The sequence below is a fragment of the Sus scrofa genome, chromosome 4 (genome assembly GCF_000003025.6).
Source record: "Sus scrofa isolate TJ Tabasco breed Duroc chromosome 4, Sscrofa11.1, whole genome shotgun sequence".
Classification (NCBI taxonomy): domain Eukaryota; kingdom Metazoa; phylum Chordata; class Mammalia; order Artiodactyla; family Suidae; genus Sus; species Sus scrofa.
The window spans coordinates 90,828,125-90,844,826 of NC_010446.5; the positions used below are offsets into that span (position 1 = coordinate 90,828,125).

At 37.0% G+C, this 16,702-nt stretch overlaps 1 protein-coding gene across 3 annotated transcripts in view; it reads left to right on the top strand.

Annotated features, from left to right (window-relative positions):
• Positions 774-16,702, top strand: part of LOC100520241 (olfactory receptor 10J1-like) — a 328,271-nt gene continuing 312,342 nt past the window's right edge. For 2 of the 3 annotated variants that reach the window (XR_002343383.1, XM_003125683.3), the window contains exon 1: positions 5,764-7,238. The gene's annotated coding sequence lies outside the window, so the exon portion shown is untranslated. Of the gene's footprint in view, positions 1,061-5,763; positions 7,239-16,702 lie in introns of those variants that run through there. The other variant, XM_021089593.1, reaches the window with a different exon arrangement.

The window sequence follows — 16,702 nt, forward strand, 5'->3', positions numbered from 1 at the left end:
ATTCATGGTCCTATGATAAACCATAATGGAAAAGAATATGTAAAAAAAAGATAATGTATATATACATACACTGAATCGCTTTGTTGTACTGCAGAAATTAACACTGTAAATCAACTACAATTAAAAAATAAGAGTGTATATAATACACGACTATATATAAAATAGGTAAACAACAAGGACCTACTGTATAACACAGGGAACTATACTCAATGTCTTGTAATAACCATTATATAATGGAAAAGAATATGAAAAAGTATATATATATTAGTACATATTACATATATGTTATGTATATATACAACTGAATCACTTTGCTATGCACTCGAACCTAACACAACATTGTAAATAAACTATACCTTAATAAAAAATTAAAAAACAGGAAAACAATGGGGGCAGCTGCTCTCCTAGTTTTGCAGGAGGGAATGTAGAATAGATAACATGCACTTGGTGTCAGCAGGGCAGGCTGCCCTTCAGTCAGCAGCACCCAATGGGAACTGAACTAGGGTCAAGATATAGGAAGCAACAGAAGAGTTAGAGAAAGGAAAGAGAATGGCAATAAGGAACAAGAAAGGCAAAATGATGGGGCTAACTAAGAGTGTGAAAGATGCCTAAGGCATTGCAGCTCCATCTGCTATGAAAAACACAGGGGCACTCAAAGGAGGGCAAGAGAAAGGGAGCAGTTCCTAGAGGTATCAGTACAAGACAAGAGGGGATGCTGACAATGGGTTGCTTTCCCTGACATTTGTAGCGCTGAGGAGATAAGCAGCTGCCTACAGGAGATTACCGTGGTGGGAATCCCCACTGTAAATGCATCCTGCACATCCAATACAAAGAAGACTTTGTAAGTTACAGATGAGTAAAAGGATATGATGTGTCTATGAGGAAAGACTAGGAATGAGGGGCATGAAAACTGAAATGCTTTTTGAATTTTTCAGGAAATCCTTCACTCTTTTATCCACTTACCCACCACAGAGATCCACTAATCTAGAGCGGCTTTCTCACTTTGCAGAGGAGCTTACCAAGGTTCAAGCAGGAGGATTGCTTTTCTCAAAGTCGTGCGGTGAGTCAGATTCAGATATGGGGCCTAAATCCAGGTCTCATATCTTATTCAGTGTATTTTTTTCCTGTCTGAACCTGCTAACATTTTGGGGATTGAAGGGAAGCTTTATTTGTGGGGGGCTAGGAAATTTCATATAGTTTTCAAATTATCCATTCTCTTACCAGAATCCTTGAAGAAAATGGTTGTTTGAAAGATTGTTAGTTGTTTAAATGATCTCATAAGATATTTATTGGCCCTGTTCACATTTCCCCATCTATCTGAAAGCCCAATGTCCCAAACCTCACAAATAGATGAAGTAACCTGTCCTTTAAAATTTAATAGATATGCATTTTATCCAACTAATATGTTTGTCATTTTTAATTAAATTGTAGTTGATTTATAATGTGCCAATTTCTGCTGCACAGCAAAGTGACTTGGTCATAATATATACACATTCTTTTTTAAAAATTATTTTCCACCATGGTCTATCCCAGGGGATTGGATATAGTTCCTTACGCTGTACAGTAGGACCTCGCTATCTATCCATTTTAAATGTAATTGTTTGCATCTACTAACCAAACTACCAGTCCCTCCCCCTTGGCAACCACAAGTTTGTTTCCTCTGTTTAAGAGTCTGCTTCTGTTTTGTAGATAGGTTCATTGGTGCCATATTTTAGATTTCACATGTAAGTAATATCATATGGTATTTGCTCTTCCCTTGAGGACTCACTTCACTTAGTATGAGAATCTCTAGTTGCAATAGTCTACTGCTTCAGCATTCTACCTTCAGTCCCATTCTACAAGACAATCACTTTGAACTTTTGAAGTTATTTATGTGTTTTATGGAGGTAGCCTCCACTTCTCTAGTCCTACCTTGTTATTTCTTATTTTGTCGATTTTAGACATTATCTATAGACTTCCTCATTAGCATTATTGTCTTTTTAGGGCCGCACATGTGGTGTATGGAAGTTCCCAGGCTAGGGGTCCAATCAGAGCTGCCGCTGCTGGCCTACGCCACAGGCGCAAGAAAGTGGGACCTGAGCCGTGGCTGCAACCTACACCACAGCTAATACAACTCCGGATCATTAACCCACTGCTCGAGGCCAGGGATTGAACCCGCATCCTCATGGATACTAGTTGGGTTCGTAACCCCTGAGCCCCGACAGGAACTTCAATTTCCTCTTATGATGGAAATGGAGTCAGTGCACACTCACCACTTGCCCCAAATGAAGGTACATCACCATGTTAGTCTATGGCTACTTTGTGTAACATTTACTTTAATCCTAGTCAGCAGAGGCACTATACACAGTATCTCTTTACTCCTCGCTCTACATTCTACAGGATGAAAAAATTAATATCCCTATATTTTTCATCTCCCACCCCTTTTCACTTCCCTTATATCTTCTATATTTTTAGATCACTAAGTTTAATAGTACTTGCAATCTATTAACATAATCAAAAATTATGAGCTTCATCCACAGAGTGGTTCTAAAAGTTGAAACTCAGGAGTGTTTACATGATATGATTTTGTGAATGTTGTTCACTGCAGATCCAAATTATATGCTATGATTATATTTCCCTTCTAGCTTTTCTCTTTTTTGAATTTCTAATTGCCTTTTTCCTTATATTGTCTTTGTAGCAGTAACAATACTGGTAAACCAAAGTCATCTCTTTATCCTCCCCACCTCACCCTGATCTATGGATTCTTTTTTGGGGGTGGAGGGGAGCTAACTCTTTTCTTTCTCTTCTGGGCTGATTACTCTCTAGGTTGGCTGAAGAGATGTCATTTAGGTTCTTCCCATTCTTGTTACTCTCCTAGACTGGAGTTCCAGTGTTTTGATTGTGTATCTATCTTGTTTTGTTTACCTCAATTTGTTGGAGCATGTCTTAAGGTAATTTTCCAAGAAAGAGTATGGTAGGAGGGAGATAAATGCTCTGGGTCTTTACATGTTTGGAAAAAAATGTCTTTATTGTTCTCTCATATTGAGTTGATACCTTGGCTATCAAATTCTAAGATGAAAATATTTTTTGCTTTCTTACTTTGGAGAGTTTCATCTTTTAAAATTCATGTTGATTTGTCAGGTCTAATGTCAATTTGCTTCTCATTTTTGAGTGAACTGTTCCCCCCCGCCCCACACGCATTTCAGGCAATTTTTAGGATAGTTTCTTTACTCTCAGTGTTCTGAAACTTCAAGAATTTGGGATTAGATATGGGTATTTTTCTCCTCATTCATTGTATTGCACAGATACTGGACCATTTTAGTCTGGAAAATTGTTTACCTAATTCCTGGAATTTTCTACATTAGTTCTTTAATATTTACCCACTGTTTCCTCTATCTAGAATTCCTATTGGATGGATGCTGGAACTTCTGGGCTGATATTTTATGGTTTTGTTTTCTGTCTCTTTGAGTTTAGGTTGTACTTCAGAGAGATTTCCTTCATTTCATCTTTCAATCCTTTGTTAATACTTTTAAAATGGGTAATTATATATTTTTACTTCTAAACTCTCAAGGCAGCATCCTTGAAAAGAGCTCCTAGTATAGGAACAGTGGGTGGAACATGCATTCCAAGGACTGGGATGGAGTGAGGAGCCTCCTATTGCCCTGGGGGAATCAACTCTCAATGACCTCCGTCAGAGGAGGAGCAATCGCAAAAACCAGAAAAAAACCTGCTGCCTGGAGAGAGCATCATGTTGTTGAGACCCTTTGGACTGGATAGGCCACTGAACCACCTTTAGGTCTCTATATAAACTTTCAAGATTCTGGTGGGCAGTTGTGGAGATCTACTCATTTTGCGAATGCCCAAGTAAGCATTGTGTGTAAGTTCCCTTTCTTGCCACCCACCAGTCTGGAGTGGTCTGCCTCTTCTCTTCACCCTCTGAGTTTGGGAGTCAGTTTCAGATTTTACCTGGGAAACCCTAAAAGTTGGGGACCAATGTCCTCCTGCTCAATATATGAAATTATGTCTGAAAATATTAGAGTTTCCTTTTAAAGTTGTGCTCCCTAAATAACCTGTACTGCCTCCTGAGTTACTTTACTCCTTCTTTATCTAAATCCTTTGTTTCATGATGCATCCTTTCCTACACAAAGGATACTTGGTTATGCATCTTTCTTTTTTTTTTTTTTTTTTTGTATTTTTGGGAACACACCCACAGCATATGGAGGTTCCCAGGCTAGGGGTGGAATTGGAGCTGTAGCTGCTGGCCTATGTACGCCACATCCACAGCAATGCCAGATCTGAGCTGTGTCTGCAATCTACACCACAGCTCATGGCAATGCCAGATCCTTAACCCACTGAGGGAGGCGAGGGATTGAACCTGTATCCTCATGGATGCTAGTCAGATTTGTTTCTGCTGAGCCATGACGGGAACGTCTATGAATGATATGTAAAAATAAGACTATAGAAAAAGTCCTGTGTGTGTGTCTCCATTGCTGGGCTTTCTTTTTTGGATACTTAGCTGAAGTAACACAAGCTAAAGGGCCCTCCAGACCTTTGGGACCCTGGGGTCATGACCAGCTTGCTTTGTTTCATTTTCGTCAAGTTCTTTTAGAAAAGTGCCCATTGTTTACCTACTGATTTTTGGCCTGGAGGTAAAATACTTATCTACCAACTATTCTTGTCAAACCATTATGGAAGGGATTGCTGTGTGTGTGTGTGTGGGGGGGGGGGCAGGGGGCGATGCTGTTAACAGTTTTCAGGGTCCAGTTCTCATTGCCTGTGGTTCCCAGAGTCTTGAGGGCAGGCTAGTGTCTCTCCAGTTCTCCTGAGGTAGATTTTTCCTCTCCTTGGCTCCTTATCAATCTTCCCCTCCCTCATGTATTTCAGGCTATGGTTTCCTTTGCCCAGATTCAGAATCTTTCATTTGCTTTCTCCTCTTCCAGAAATGTTTAGAAATATTTCACTTGCTAATAGCTTCCCTCCCGTTCTCTTCATTGTTGTGAATTTATATCATTTTTGTTCTTTTACCATCTCTTTGGGAAAGTGAGCAGATAAACATTTTCACACAGCTTGCAATTTTGAACTAGAAAGTCCTCTGTATTTCTTTTTCCCAGATTTGATAAAGACGTTTTGCATGACATTTTTAAAGTATAGGTAATGCATGTACATATTACAAAATTCAGGAGATGCAAAAGGGTATATAGTAAATTTAAGCCCCTCTCTCATTCCTCTTCCTTAGGTATCCAGTTCTTGTGTGCCCTTCCAGAAATACTCTACACAAATGCATATTCTTTTGAATTTAAAAATGCAAACAGAAGCATAAAAACACACTCTTTCCATACTCTTCTTTTTGCACTTACCAATATCTTGGAAATCATTCCACACTGGTACAGAATAGAGCTTTTTAAAAATTATTTCTAACCTTCCCCCTTGCTAGAAACCATCCAGATTACAGTTATCCTGGGCCTGGGATTCACATCAAGGGTCTGAAACTGTCAAGACAAAATTTGACAATATATTTCCTGACAGCAACATTATTTCCAGCGAGCTACTAAAAACTTTTTTTTTTCTTTTGGTCTTTTGTCTTTTTAGGGTCACACCTGTGGCATATGGAGATTCCCAGGCTAGGGGTCGAGTCGGAGCTACAGCTGCTAGCCTACACCACAGCCACAGCAATGCCAGGTCCAAGCCGCGTCTGTGACCTACACCACAGCTCACAGCAACGCAGGATCCTTAACCCACTGAGGGAGGTCAGGGATTGAACCTGTATCCTCATGGATGCTAGTCAGGTTCGGTAACCGCTGAGCCATGATCAGAACTTCTGAAAAGTAATTTTTAAGGAAAAAGTACTGATTATGTCCCAAACAAGAGGTTAATAACTGGAAATCTCCCTAGAATACTTTTATCTCAGCTTGGAAAGAAAAATAGGCTCCTCTGTGCTGTATTAGCTTTTTAACAACACAGTCCTTGATCAGTTAGGTATCCTGAGTTGATGTGCAGGTGAATGGCAGAAGAAGAGGAAAAAAAGTGTGTCCTCAGCTGCCAGCATTTATTTTAAATCTATCACTGCATTTAAATGGTTTAAAAAAAACAAATTCCAGATATGAGTTGTTGTTAGGAAGGCATCAGCAAAGAATTTCCTCTGTGCTTAACCAGAACAACTGAAAGAAAAAAAACACCATTGAGTACATATTATATCAGTTTCAGTCAATTACCTTGATACTGTCAAACGGAAACAAATAAACTGGCAAGGTGTAAAGTAAAAACATTTAAAAAAATTTTCTGCAAAGTGTTTCACTAATGAATACATTGTAATTTATTTAACTTTTTTCTTTCCCTCCAATCTTTTGCTTTTATGTACAAATGTACAATAAATTTTCTGATTAACTTTTTTCTTTCCTCCAGTCTTTTGCTTTTATACACAAAGATACAATAAATTTCCTTTTACACACAGCATTTCACACACAAATGAGTAAATCTGTGATAAATTCCTAGCTGTGACATTCCAGCTTTCTTGGATGTGTGTGTGTATCAGTTAACGCCAATAATGTTTGAAACTGCCCGTGTCTCCACACCTTTGGCCACTGTACCAGCTAAGATCCAATCATTCGCCATACAAATTACTTAAACTGAGTTTCACATGAAGAACTATTCACTAGGTATAAAGTTGTCAAGAAGACAATTAAGACAAGATGAGAATACTAAGGTACCAGGGAGGTAGCAATTGCAAAAAGCAGCTATCATCTCTAATGCTGGAGGAACAAGTGAGGAGGTTGAAATAATTAAAGCTTACCCGCTTAGAGGAGGGAACCTCATAGTATTGAAATGCTCTTTAGAGGAGGATCTTACTCACCTGGTGCTCTGAGCTTGGAGGAGGGACCCCATGTGCCAGGGGACTAGACTTTCAAGGAGGGAGTATTAACTGGTTAGTGATGGTTTACCTAGAGCGGAAAGGTCAGACTGACTCTGAGTGCTGGAAAAACCACAATCTGGATTCAGCTGCGGCTGTGGTTAAGGATTGATGCTACAGGTGAAAATAGTTGCTGGGGTAACGTGGGCGGGAACAGGAAGCGGAAAGGGTGGAGCAAGTCCCTTCTTTGCTTTCAGCCTTTCTCTTGGCCTCTGGTAGCTCCTGTTGGCTGACTCTGCACCCGCGCGGGATGGCAAAGGGGAAAGGCGGTGAGCAGTCCCAGATCCAGCCTCCACGAGTTTAGAAGGTGGAACTGGAGGCGAGAGACAACTCAGACTGGCAGAGCACCTCTGTGAGTTCTCAGACTTTTTGCTCAATGTCAATGTGACAGGTGAAAACTCAGAGCTTGTAGTTTTGATTTTTTTTGATTAGTTTTTTCTAGTTGAGACTGAGGCCGAATACCTCTTAATCTTTAGAATTGTTTGATTTTTGTTTCTGCGAACCCTCTTTTGATGTCCTTTGTTTGTGCTTGTTTTCTTTGGTCGTCGTTTTTGTTTCTTACATGAGAAATTAGACTTTTGAATATAATGTTAGAAATACTGCTACGTTTTTCATTTATCTTTTGATATATGGTAGTCTTTTTAGGTATGCATTTTTATTTTTACAGGGTTGAATTTATCAATGTTTTGTGACTCCAGGGTTTTTCTTCACCTGTAGAAAGGCCTTTCCAACTTTGAGATTATAAAAATGGTCTTCCGTTTTTTTCCTCTAGTGCTTTTTATGGTTTGGGTTTTAAAGTTTAAATATTTACTCAATTTGGAATTTTTCCTGTTACAAAGTATTAATCCAAATGTGTTTCTTCTTTCTTGCTTTACTAACCAGATGGCCCAACAGCATTTATTGAATAATCTATATTTTCTCCACCAATTTGAAAATCAACCTTTATAATTCCTGTATGGTGTATAATTTTCTTGGTCTATTTCTGGACTTTCTAATATGTTTTATTGATATGTCTACTTATGTACTAGTACCACACTTTTAATGTAGTTAAATATCTCCTAGAGCATTTCTTCCTCATTGTTGTACCTTTTTAGATTTTTGATATATTTTTTTTTCCTTTTCTCATAGGAACGTTATAGTCCGTTTGTCTAAATTTAAATCCTGTTGGTAGTTTCATTGGGGTTGTATAAATATAGGTTATGAAAGTGCTAACATTATGTTTTTATGTTTAAAAATATGGTATACCTTTCAATATTTAGGTATATTTAAAGGTGTTTACTCTGCCTTTTTTTCTCCTCATTTGTTGCTACATGCATCTTGCCCTGGTATTTTCCCACACCCCAATTTTATTTTCATTGTGTATGGCAGCCACAATTTTGTATTGTGTTCAGAGTTACAGATACCTTGTTCATATATTGGGTTCAGAGTTACAGATATCCTGGTTTTATTGAAGATGGAGTTTGCCATTTTGTTTTTTTCTCTTGTTGCTTTTGGATAATTGAGAGAATAAGGGGAACAGCTTTTTCCTGTTATTTAGTAATCTGATGCTATTTCAATTACATGCTCAAACACTTTGGGATCCCATCACACTGACTGTAAGAAATCCAGTTATTGCCTCATATTTCTAGGAATCTCTGGAATGATAAATATTTCCACAAATATAGTGAATTGTCATTGCCACTTCAGCTAGGCATCTGTGTCTCAACCATTCTGTACTAAGCATCTATCTCAAGACCAAAGTGTTACCCCTTTCACTATCCCACCTGTTTTCAACCTGGGGCAAACATTTCCCTGGCTGTACATGATGGCCTTCCAAGGACCAACAAGAACAGTGATTCCGGATTCTCAATTTGTGTATGATTGCTTCCCTAAAATTGATCTGCCTGAGAATATGCCAGTGGTTTGCAGGTTCTCTTTTCTGACTGCCCCTTCCATTTTTCCTCTTTCATGCTTTGTTAAGGAAAGGCATTGGTCTTGCCCATTCTAGATCTTTCTCTGTGCATTGGCTTGCGGTGGAAAAGCTTCTAAGGAGCAATCAAGGGGACGCATTAGAGTGCTGGTGCAAGAAAATGAATGGTTATCAGTGCAGTTGTAACAGAGCCTTTAGCAACTCAGGTGGTTCCAATTCTTTGCTTGCATTAAAGCCGAAGGAAGACTTAAAGGGGTTGTCAATGGGGAGGTGATGTAAATTAATTTATTAGGTTTTTTGCTTTGTATGTCACTTGTAAAGAATTAGGGAAAATGAAAGCCATTACTATAATAAAGTTCCTTGCATTTGCACTTACTTGTATATATGAACAGTTGTCTAAAATGCTTACATAAAGAATAAAGTTGATAAATTGTCTCTAGTAATGGAAAATGTTCTATGTATATGTAAAGTAATTTTAAAAAGCCACATCCATCTCATTAAGAAATGCCTTTCCTGTGAAAACATATGTTTTAAATTTGAAATTACTTATCAAAATCACCTACAAATAAAAAATTAGTATGATAACTTAATTAGAAGAAACTCTTTAGCATTTAGATCTGTACAGCTACTGGAAATTAAATAAAATGCATTTTCATTAATTTACTTATTTTTATTGCAGAGAATTATAATAGGGTGATCAATAAAATACTTTCAAGCATAAAATTTACATTATGATAAAAATCTATGGGGGAAATTGATTGGAAATATAAGTTCTGGGAGGAAAAGGAATGATGTAAAGTTTGGACTGTTAAAATAGAGCTTGTTAATGTTTTAAATGGATGAAGTATATGAAATCTCAATATTCTGTGGAAAGTGTTTAACAAATGATGCAACATTTGGATTTCTTTTTTTTTTTTAATGTTTGGATTTTAAAATGGCAATATTCCTAATATGCCACAAGTTGGTCTTTGCAGTTATTTAAACTTGTGACGAAAAATTTTAAATTACCAAATTAAAAAATGTATGACAAGATACATAGATTTTTTTTTTTTATTAAATCTTTTAGAGGATTTTCAAGCCCCAAACTGAAACAACCCTAAACCCCTGCAAAACGAAAAACAAACTCCTGGCTATTGCCTTAAACCTTCACTGCAAGGAAGTAGCTAGTTTTAACCTGAAACTTTGAGAATAAGAAAATGGATTAATGAACATACAGGGAAGGTAAATAGACCTCAGATGAACCTGGTTTGGGAGTTTGGGAGCACAAACTACTCTATATGGGTGCCCTAGTGGACCAGTCTTTGCCTGGCTCTGGCTTCTTTTACTATGTACATGTCCCTGTCCCTGAGCCCTTATTAAAGGAGTACTCTCCCCTTCTCATCTCAGTGAGAGTACCTTTGAACCTAAACCTTTTAAATCTAGAACCCAGCTTCTAAAAGCACAGGGATATGGAATAATCTCCTTTTCTCAGGTGAAGCCCCAAGTTTCACCTGTGAAACTTGCCTGTCAACCAGGATGATAAGTGTTACTGCTCATTTCCTTTGGAAAGCTGGAATCCATGCTTATTCCCAGCTGTGATCCTACCCTCAGGCTTCCCGTGGTAGACAGACATCAGACCTTTTGACGCTATCTAGATGATTTGTTTTAAATAGCATCACTTACCAGAAGTTAAAAGTCCAGATGGGGCAACAATCTGGCCATTTTTTTTTTTTTTTCTGACTTGTTTCCAGTGATGTAAATGTTAAATGTGAGCATCTCTTTCTAGTCTTTTGGTGAGTGAGGGCTTGAAAGATAATGCACAGACCTTCCAAGAATTGGTAAGAAACTCTAGCACAGGGAAGATAAATTTACCTATTAGAATACAATCTGCAGAGATAAAGCTATGTTAAATGGCACATGCAATTTACATCACTTAAGGGAACACAGCCTGCTCAGCTGAAACATTTTACATTTGATTATTTCAATATCTCTTCCAAGTTCAATGCAAGGGCTTAAAATACATCAGAAAATTAAAAGGACCTTCATGGGATTTCTTCCCCCGACCCTTCAGAATCAAAGGTGGCCTTTCCCAAGAAGGCTGCTCTTCTCTGCAGCTCTTAAGGGACTGCATTGCAAACTAACCAAAGATTATCTTATTTCACAGGTCAAAGTTTCCCTGCTGATTCCACCTTTCACATCCTCCCAATTTAGCAAAAAGAACCCAAGGAGTTGCCTATTAGTCTCTCTCAGGGTCAGAGTTTATCCTCTTGATTCCTATAGATTATCCTATAGAATCCTATAGTTTCTCCTAAGAACTCCAGGAACAAAAGAGGCAGATCTGCAATCTATCAGCTATGTTGCTTGGTTCCTTTGCGGCCAGGCTATGTGGGGTTGGGTTTATATAATCTTCTTTTTAATGGGTAGAAAATGATACACGAAAACATTGTCAGCAATTCAAACTTTACAGGTGAAGTTAAAACCAAAACAAAGCAAAAAATCAGTAATCCCATTTACCACTCTAGAAATATTACTTTTGTATATATTCTTCCAGATCCACTCTCCTCCCTAACTCAGCTTAAAAACATATATGAGTGTAAATGTCTTTCAGCAGCTTTTAAAACTCGATGCATTTGGAATGCTTCCTTGTGAATGGAGATTTGGCTACCTCACTTTAAAAAATTGCCTTATAGTATTAATGTCTTCTAATAGGATAGTTTATTTTGAAATTCTCCTCCTGATAGGTTCCAATTTCTCATAACTCTACAGCTACCTTGTACTCGATTCTTTGTACATACTTAAAAAGGGTTTCCCTTTTTTTTCTTCTTAGCTTGTTTGCCCTTTCCTGATGTTAAGGAATATCTTTTGAGATTTTTTTTAGATACAAATTCATTGTCATTTGTAGACCTTGGAAAAATTTTCTCCTTCTCTGTATCTTTTAAGGTTTTAATGGTGTCTTCAGTCTTAGAGAAGTTAGATTCTCGATATAGCCAATTATATACATTTTTTACTTTTATTTTTGTTTTGTTGCTTTAAGACCTTTAAAAACCAACTCATAAAATAGTGTCATATATATGATATATTATGACTATACATCATATAATTTAAACATTTTATGTTCATATGAATGATTTGTTTTTGAGAATGTTGTGAGCTTGGACCTTATTTTGTATCTAAATTGACAGCTGATTGTGTCTGTATTGTTTATTGAACAGTATGTCTTTTTCCCTACATAACCTGAATGCGACCTTTACCAAATATTAAATCAGTTTTGTTTTTGGATCTCTATTGTGCTCCATTGCTATACTTGTCTGGCACAGCCCCAGTAATATGCTTGGCTAGATAGCAGACTATAATTTTTTTTTTTTTTTTTGTCTTTTTGTTGTTGTTGCTATTTCTTGGGCTGCTCCCGCGGCATATGGAGGTTCCCAGGCTAGGGGTTGAATCGGAGCTATAGCCACCAGCCTACACCAGAGCCACAGCAACTCGGGATCCGAGCCGTGTCTGCAGCCTACACCACAGCTCACGGAAACGCCAGATCGTTAACCCACTGAGCAAGGGCAGGAACCGAACCCGCAACCTCATGGTTCCTAGTCGGATTCGTTAACCACTGCACCACGACGGGAACTCCCAGACTATAATGTTTTGATACCTGGTAAAGTGAGTCCCTACACTTTTAATTCTTAGAGTATGCAATTATTTTTGTTTTCTGCTCTTTGTTTTTGTCTTTTTAGGGCTGCACCCACAGCATATGGAGGTTCCCAGGCTAGGGGTGGAATTGAAACTGTAGCCTCTGGCCTACACCACAGCCACATCAATGCAGGATCCAAGTTGCATCTGCGACCCACACCACAGCTCATGGTAATGCTGGATCCTTACCCACTGAGTGAGGCCAGGAATTGAACCTGCGTCCTCATGGATACTAATCAAGTTCCTTTCTGCTGAGCCATGATGGGAACTTAAGCGCTTTGTTATTAAAGACCTTCTTACTTAATGGTATTTTAATGTTACTGCTTTTGAACTGGAATGTTTTCTTTTTGGCTTATCATGTATTTGGTCATTCTCTTGTTCTAACTATCAACTGGTTGTTTTGGATTTTCTGGGTAATTCTATTCTTTGCAAGCAATTAGTTTTATATATTCCTTCCAATATTCATCATTTGTTTGTTTTTATTTTATTATTGCTTATTGCTAAGACTGTTAGATAATTTGAATACTAGGTGTAAGAGAAGGCATCTGTTCTATTCCTGACTTGTAATACTCATAATATTTCAGCATTAAGTATATTTGCAAGTTTATTCTTAAGTATCCTTCTCAAGTGAAGTTCCTGTGTGTCACTAACTTGTTCACTTAAATAATTGGATTTAAGTTTTATTAACTTCTCAGTATAGCTGTTTAATATAGTCTTTTGCTCACTTAATGAAGTAGAGTATTTTGATATATATTTTTTCTATTAAAACATTCTTGCATTCTTGGGATAAATATTGTTAGGTTGTAAGAAGTATGTGTATTTTCCAGTCAGTGAAGTGATGAAGTTGATTTGTTAATAGTTATATAAATTTTTTTATTTGCATTCTTTAAGCATAATTGAACTGTAATTTACAATGTTGTGTTAGTTTCAGGTTACAACAAATTGATTTAGTTATACATACATATATTTTTCAGTTTCTTTTCCATTATAGGTTATTACAAGATTTTATATAGTTCATCAGGTCCTTGTTTGTTTATTTTATGTTAATTCCAAACTCTTAATTTATCTACCCCTACCCCATTATCCCTTTGGTAACCATAAGTATGCTTTCTATGTCTGTAATTCTATTTTTGTTTTGTAAATAAATTCATTTGTATCAATTTTTTATAGAGTCCATATGTAAATATCATATGATTTATTTTTCTCTTCACTTAATATGATAATCTCTAGGTCTGTCCATATTGCTGCAAATGGCATAATTTCATTCTTTTTTATGACTGAGAAATATTCCGTGGTATGTACATACCACATCTTCTTTATCCATTCATCTGTTGACGGACAGCTGGTTTGCATCCTCTTGGCTATTGTAAGAATGCTGCTGTGAGCATTGGTGTGCAAGTATCATTTTTTAAATTTTATGGTCACACTTGCAGCATATAGAAGCTCCTGGCCCAGGGATTGAATCTAAGCCACAGCTGCAGCTTATGCTGGATCCTTTAGTACACTGCACCAGGCCAGGGATTAAACCCATGCCTCCACAGTGACCCCAGCCACTGCAGTCGGATTCTTAACCCCTGGTGGGAACTCCTTGTATTCTTTTTTAAAAAATTGAAGTAGAGTTTAATTACAGTGTTAATTTCCATTGTACAGCAAAGTGATTCAGTTATACACATACTTTTAAAAAATCTTTTCTATTATGATTTTAATAAAGGCCATATATGACCAATTCACAGCTAACAGACTCAGTGGTCAAAAGCTGAAAAGTATTTCCTCCAAGATCGGGAACAAGACAAGGATGCCCACTCTTGCCACTTTTATTCAACATGGTTTTGGAAGTCCTAGCCACAGCAATTAGAGAAGAAAAAGAAATAAAAGGAATCCAAATTGGGCAAAAAAAAGTAAAACTGTCACTGCAGATTACATGATACTGTACATAGAAAATCCTAAAGATGCCACCAGAGAACTACTAGAACTCATCACTGAATTCTATAAAATTACTGAATACAAAATTAATATACATAAATTTTTGTATTTCTACATGCTAATGAAATATCAGGAAAAAACTTAGGAAATAATCCCATTTAGCATTAAATCAAAAAGAATAAAATACCTAGGAATGACTTACCTAAGGAAACAGAAAACTAAGACACTGATGAAAGGAAATGACACAGATGAAAAAATATACTGTGTTCTTGGATTGTAAGAATTAATATTAAAATGACTATACTACCCAAGGCAATCTACAGATGCAATGCAGTCCCTATCAAATTATTAGTAATATTTTCCACGTAACTAGAACAGAAATTTTTAAAATTTGTATGGAAACGTAAAAGACCCCAAATAGCCAAAACAATCTTGAGAAGGAATGGAGTTGGAGTAGTCATGTGCCTTGACCCTCTGACTATACCGAAAAGGTACAGTAATCAAAACAGTATGGCGCTGACACAAAAAACAGACACAGGGATCAGTGGAACAGGATAGAGAACCCAAAAATAAACCCACCTTCTTATGGTCAATAAATCTACAATAAAGGATTCAAGAATATACAACAGAGAAAGGATGGTCTCTTCCATGAGTGTACTGGGAAAAATATTCAGCTACCTGTTAAAGATCTGTTAAATAATATTTGCATCCTTAAATGAGATCAGTGTACAGTTTTCTTCTCCTGTCTGGTATTTGTATTAACATTATAAAAGAAATTACTTTCGTCTTTTTCTATATTCTGAGACAGTTGGTTTATGGATAAGTTCTAAGTTATTGCTTAGAAACAGATTACTCCCAAAATATACCATCTGGGACTACTGCATTTTAAGGGCAATGGATCTTGATAGACTTTTTAGTTTCTTCTGTAGTATTGGTCTTTTAAACACTTTACTGCTACTCTTTCCCCATTTTTGAAAGCTCATATTTTTCTAGAAATTGTCCAATTCATTTAGACTTTCATTTTGTTGGTACAGTATAAACTTATAAAGTAGTATTCAATTTTGTCTCTTTTCTCCATTATAGTTTATATGTTGTTTATTTTTCTGATCAAATATATGATCTATTTGTTGGTCTTTTTCAGTAACCAGCCTTTGCTTTTAGTACATGAGTTTCTAGTTATTTATATTTTAATATTTATCTTCATTACTATTATGCCATTTTCTTGAGGTTTTTTTTTTTTTTTTTTGTCTTTTGTCTTTTCAGGGCTGCACCCATGGCATATTGAGGGTTCCCTGGCTAGGGTTCTAATTGGAGCTGTTGTTGCCAGCCTATGCCAGAGCCACAGCAATGCCAGATCCGAGCCACATCTGCAACCTACACCACAGCTGACTGGATCCTTAACCCACTGAGTGAGGCCAGGGATCGAACCTGAAATCTCATGGTTCCTAGTCAGAATTGTTTGCTCTGCACCAAGACAGGAACTCCCTTCTTTTGAGTTTTTTGTCTTTTGAATTAAAAGCACATTTTTCCTATTTTAAACTTCAATAGTATTTAATAAATGCATTTTAAACTTCAATAATATTTAATAAATGCATTTATAAATTTTTTGTGTGTGCTTTTTGTACATGTCCGAAGTGTTGCTATGTGTAATTTAATTCATCCTAAGTTTAAATTGCCATTTTCATTATAAACAGCTTTTTGGGGAGACAATGGAGAGTGTTTTAGTTTTCACTTTTCAATTGAATTGTATTGTATTATAGTCAGCAAATGATGTCAGCCTTTTGGAACTGGTTGAAATGTGCTTTGTGGCCAATACATGGTCGAATATGTCTGTTTTCTGTGAACAGTCACACATTCTTGGTTTATATACAAGTATGTGTCTGTGTGTGTATGATTGATACTATGTTTTATGTAATTCTTTCTCTTTTTTAAAATTAATATACTGTTTTCAGAGAGAGCTGTGTTATAGTCCATCCAGGCTGTGGATTAATTTCTTCCTTTCAGTCTTTTTTTTTTTTTTTTTTTTTTTTTTAGCGCCACACCTGCAGCATATGGACGTTCCCAGGCTAGGCGCCAAATCAGAGCTGTAGCTGCCAGCCTATACCACAGCCATAGCACCACACAGCTGCAACCTACACCACAGCTCGTGGAAACATCAGATGCTTAACCCACTGTTAAGGGCCAGGGATTGAGCCCACATCTTCATGGGTACTAGTCAGGTTTGTTCCGAGTCACAATGGGAACTGTGGATTGGTTAATTTCTTATTGTGGTTCTATTATTTCATCTTCTTTTACTTTATTTCAAAGCTATGTTGCTA